Source organism: Mycteria americana, chromosome 7, assembly GCF_035582795.1.
Source record: "Mycteria americana isolate JAX WOST 10 ecotype Jacksonville Zoo and Gardens chromosome 7, USCA_MyAme_1.0, whole genome shotgun sequence".
Classification (NCBI taxonomy): Eukaryota; Metazoa; Chordata; class Aves; order Ciconiiformes; family Ciconiidae; genus Mycteria; species Mycteria americana.
Window position 1 is genome coordinate 48,786,164 of NC_134371.1, and position 6,000 is coordinate 48,792,163.

The window sequence follows — 6,000 nt, forward strand, 5'->3', positions numbered from 1 at the left end:
CTGAGGGTACCACCAATTCCCTTTTGCACGTTTTTGTACTGGATGAAACTAATAGTGCCCAAGGAAGTGTCCATAGGTGCTTGTATACCATGTCTCTAAGAGCCATGACTTCTAGCACACACTTCATAGTTATCAGTTGTGATCCTTCCAGCCTGCAGCATAGGGAAATTAATACTAACAACTCAATGTGGCTAGGACTTAATTATATGGAACCTGATCCTCAATTTATAGAGCCTGATCCTCTATGTCTGTTCAGCAGTTCAGATCCAGCCAAAGTCCCCCAAATCTGGTGTGTAACCTTGACAGCATTCAGGTTTCTGTCAACAACGCACAGAATCAGGCCTGCTATTCAGGAGCAGCTCTGGGCACTGTCAACCAACATGAGGTTCCAAAGAGATTTAGTTCCCGGAGTTACAGCACAAAGTTTGCACCTGGGGGTGAGGTGGAGGGGAAGTAGCTTTTATGATTTGTAGAGACTAAATTTGTTAAAGAAGGTTCTGGCTGTGCAATGTAATTTCTTTATAGCTCCTGCTGGGGTATTGCAAGCTTGGGCTGAAGGAGCGGCTGGCCAAACAGCTTAACATCTCATCTGCACTGAGGGAGCCAGCCAATAGAACATTACTCTTGTAATGCTCAAAATTGACTGGAAAGCTAGAAGTAATTTTCAGTGGCGTGCATAAGGTAGGTTTTGGCTCATTCATAAACTCCTGGGGGTAGTTTTCTAAAATAACATTTCTTGTGGGTATCTTTCTAAAGACACACATACAATCTTTATCCCCCTAGCATTGACTTTGTAAGGAAGATTGAGTATCATTGTTTACTATTTTGATAGATGTTGTAGAGTTATGCTAGGAACAATAAACAACCTGGATCTATCCTCTACCTGGGAGCCCTTGAAAAGCTCGGTGTAGATGGGAAATATCAGTTCTTACTGCAGTTCTATTCTCACCTCAAAGAAGGTTATTTCTGTGTACTCTGTGAACCTCTTGGAAAGAATGTGTTTATTTTGAAACAAAAATTCTTGAACTTCAACCAAAAATCCCACTTAGGGGACAAACTGTGTCCATCTTCATGCTCAGTTTTGCACAGATCACAGTGCATGTCCTAAAACAGCAGCCATGCATTATTAGTTTAAGTATCCCTAAAATCTAATTCTTAAGTAAAGTAATATGTTTGTAGATAGATACAGTTTAGGTTTTTTTTGCTATGTAAAAGAACATCTTGAAATACAAGGATTGATTAGAAAAATTTCTCATCTCATTATAAGGAATTTCTCGTATGGAATTTGCTGACTCTTTGGACTCCACTGAGCAATCCCAGGGCATGGTGATCTCTACTATGCAGAGGCAGAGGAGGCAAAGAGCACCTAGAAATTAAGTATTTGTAGTTCAAAACATATAATTACAAACTCTGTCTGGGCAGATGCAAGGTCAGGCTTGTTGCCTCGAGACAGAGAATCTTTATGGGAAATGGCAGCTAAGGATTAAGTCTATAGAGGAATATATTTCCCCCCTGCCCAAATACAAGACAAACTGCATTACTGTGCTTCAGTACGTTGAATTACTCTGCAGCGCAATTAGGAGTATCTGCCAAGAAGTTTTTTGGAGAAGATAAAGCTTTGATTCCTAGCAGCAGCATGTGGACAAATGACAGTCAAGACACACATCATCCTGGCTATTCTGCAGTCAACTGGGAGCTCTGCACTCACTGCATTAGGGGAAAAGGAAATAAGATTACCCTGGTGTTTCCTGAGTCTTTTAGCTTTCATTTTTGGCTAGTCAGCCATTACCAAAACAAACAGGGCCAAATTCATTCTTGGGGTATCTTTGAAGTCAGAGGAGTTATAGTTGTACTAAGTCCCAAGCTTTTTAGTATAAAGGCTGTGCGAAATCTCGCAGGAGAATCCCCTTTTGAGAGCCTTTCTCTAATGGAATGCAGTGTTAGCGTGGCTTTTCATTATTCATCATGAGTCACCTTGCTGCCTGTTCAAAAGCTGGATTTGCAAAGAAGCGTTTTTGCCTTTTCCAGTTTTCAGTGAAACATGAAAAAAATCTCATTAAAACAATTAAGAATCATGCTTAGGCCCATCAGTAAACTGTGGGTTAATGAGGAGATGGGTCAACTAGGGTAAAGGTCACTTCAGTGACAATGTTTTGTTTCCATTACTGCATTTAAAGGTCTCTTGATGCCCAAAAGACTTCATAGGGTTCCTTTTGCTATTACAATGCTGTCTTCTTACCTCATGCTCTCTGCTGTGTGTAAAAATTCATGATAGGCCTGGTGTCTTTGGAGTCTTTGACCTAGGTTACAGCCAGGGTCACTAGCAGGGAAAAATGTCTGTTCTCCTTTCCCCTCACTCTTAATGTAGGGACTGATTTTATCTACCTCTTAAGATGATACAAAAAGTAGTAGAAGTTGTTTGCACAAATGTTTGCATAATCCCACTAGGATGAGCATAACCCATGATCAGATTTTTTCCACTGGCTGCTTCATATTCCTTGTGATGGCTTTTTCCTTGGAGAATTAAATTGGTTTTTCTGCACCTGATTGATAATCCCCATGGTAGATTTTCCCCAGTACCCTGACTTTAGCATCACATTATAATGATTTCCACAGGACTGACTCACATCACTTGCAACCTAGAGCAAGTTGCAAATACTTAGCATTCCAGTCTACGTAGCAGAAAAATACTTCAAGTACTTGCTTTTGGGAGGCCATCACAATGAAACTCTAACTGATGGACAAACCCAGGCTTGGAGACAAAGGTTTTTTAGTTTTCCCACTTTATTCTCTTTCACATAACAGCTGCTGTATTTTCCAGCTTTCTGTTTCCTCAGCTAGCATTGCCAACATTAGCTGTTTCCAGACTAATGGAAACTTTCTTCTGAATGAAGCAAGTTGTGCTGCCATCTATTTGAAGATGGAAAACATTTGTAATCTTTGTATATAAAGAAATAGAATCTTACCATAAATATAGAAGCAAAGCATTGTTTGTGCCCAGATCTCAGATACGTCTTTGAAATATCTGTGAGCTGCAAAAACGTTTGAGAGTGTGAAGAAAGATAAGTGCTCTAAACATCTCATCATGAAATGCAAAAAGTTATTCTTTTATTTTGCTTCTTGAGCTCTTTATTCTCATAGGAGATGGCCTTTTGAAAAAGGAAATGTGGCAAGCAGGAAAAGAAGGCATTTAAGGAAGAAGCACAACTGTAGCCTGAATTGTTGGCTTGGCCTTATCACATTCTAGATAGAGGAATGGAAGATGAATGGATTCACACCCAACTTCCACTGCAATCATCAGCAGAAACTTTAGAACTGGGCTCAGGGGCCACATGTCCACCTCCATGTGCAGCTGTTAAAGTGCAGGGATCTCTGAGTCTGTGTCCTGATGTACTTTTAGTTGGTTGATCCTGTTCTATAAATGGGAGTGGTCAGGTGTTATGGGTGCAACCACAGTGACAGAGATGTCTGTAACCTACCTAAGAGAGGTCTTGTGTAATTTCTGTGACAGGGATTCATGATTCTACAAAGCTGGCCTTTTTTGTTTGCTAGTCAGCGTTTCCAGGCCTCCCAAAAGAGCACAACTGCTATCTTCATTCTTTTTCTGCAATCTGCAGCCAGAGAGTTGCATGTTGTTTTGTTCAGGATATAAAATGCTGATCTCTTGAGTAGTTTCTCAGATTTATCTAGTGTATGGAATAACTTTATAGTTAAGGCAGTTTTGCACATTTAGAAATGCCTCAATTAGAAAATAGAACTGCAGAAATGAAGCTGCAAGTAAATGGACATGTAAAAATATTCCAACTTTCTGTAACAAGCTTTAGATAGACCAGATTTAACCATTAAACTATGGTTAAATATTAACATATTGTGTTCTCCCTGTCTTAAAACCAGATTAGGAAATGGAAATGGATTATCAACTGAATGAATTGATTGTCATTCTGTTTATGTATACATATCACAGAGGAAGTCATGCTTTTCTGTAACTTTCACGTGGCAACTGCCAGAAAAGAACAAGTAAAGAAACCAGCAAAGAATACTGGTTTATGTAACTTTATTTGCATATTTATATAGACTATGTAATCGCTAGAAATGGTGCTTTGCAGGAATTGGGTGCGACAACTCATCCATTGATATCTGGTCCCCCAGCAGACATTTTGAGAAGTTAAGGAACTCTGCAGTAGCTGCTATGTGTTTGTTTTCCTAAGAACATTCATTGGCAGACCTGTCAAGTGCTTGCTGTGTCAATGATCTCTCCAAAGTCTTTCTTATATTTGTTAATTGCCTGAAAATTGCTACGGTATGCTCATTTCAGGGATTTTATTGCAGGCCAAAGGTAAGTACAGCGTTATAAAGTAAACCAGGAAAAAATTCACCTCTTCTCCCATGATTTAATTTGTCCAGAGGTCTATGTTGATTTTTTCATCCAATGCATGGCTTGTCCAAAGTAGAAAATTATATACAAATTCAAGAATTAAACTATAAGCATGGCACCACTGAGTTTTAGTTAATTTATACCACAATGAATCCATAATCAAATATTTTTGAACCTGTTTGCACTTCTCTTTAAAAGTTGTGCACGCTTTAAATGTTAGCCTAATATTATTAACATCTATTAAGCATGAGACCTTCCTATGCTGGGAATATTCCTTATCAGATCTGGGTAATCTTCCTGTTGAAATATCTCTCAGTCAACAGATGGGGTGGGAATATCCCTAGCTAATGGCTAATAGATAAGTGCTGCTCATTAGAGGTTTCCCTTTCATGTTTACTGCTTGCCATCTAGCCTTTGGGAAACTTGATTCCTGTAATCTCTTTAGTAATCAGTATGGACAAAGGTACTGCAGGAATTAAACAGAGTAAGAGAACTGTGTTGGCTCTAGTGTTAAGCAAAGGAAATCTTTCCAAAATGGTAAGTGAAGGTTCGCTGCTATAGGTAGAAAACCGTAGGTAGAAAAAAACCTATAACTACACATTCATAGTGTTTGCTAGGAATCACATTGTCCACTGGCATGTATGGGAATACACAGTGGTGGAGAATCTGATGCTGTATTTCCATAGCGGATTGTAAATTCCCCCTGGAATTCCAAAACTTGAAATGTCTTTAAACAAATAGAAGCAGCTCTCTTGAGTCTTAAGTCATGAGCACATTCTGTGAGTACCAGTTTCCTCTGATTCAAATGCCTCTGTAAAGTTACTCTATTTTGTTACAGAAAATACCACCTGGAAACAGCTAGATAGGTATTGAGCTACGATTACTACCACTGAGTCCTGCTATGTAGCACTGCTGGAAATTGTGTGCATCGACAGACCATAGTCAAACACGCTATTATTATTGCTGTCACTCTGAGTCAGTCCAGACTTCCCCTCAACACCCAGCCTTCCTACCCTCCCCTGAACCCTTCTACCTTCAGACTTTCATGACGTGACCTATTATGCTTTTTCTTTGCTGCTTCCAGGTACTTAAATTAGTTAAATCATAGAGGCTGCTGTTGCTCTGTGTGCAGATAAACTTTGCTATCAGTTGCATAGCTGGTTGTGACTGATTTATACAAGTCCCAGCCTGAAGGTGACACGGACAGTGCCAGGCAATCACAGCGCTGCTGTTTGCTATCTGCCTTTTGCTCTATATAGCCATGTTCTGTGCACTTCTGACACAGTCCCACCAGGAATTAAAAAAACAAAAAAAATCCTGACACAAATTGGAAGAGGAATGGCACTAGAGCACTGCTGAAAAACTGGAAAACCTTTAAGTTCATCTAGGTCCTGGATTTCTGACAGGGATTTACCATGACACTTCAGCCAACAGGAGCATGCAAACACTGGGACAACTTTATACATCCTTTCTTCAGGAAAAAGGCTATAGAAATCAATGACCGTTTGTTGGACTGAAGCTGCCAGAATTTGCTTTCAGCCTCCTCTGTGCCTGAGGTTGGATTTATTTTCATTTTTAAAATGAGTGATATTTTTAAAACCAAAGTCAGTGAAAATCTTCATTAT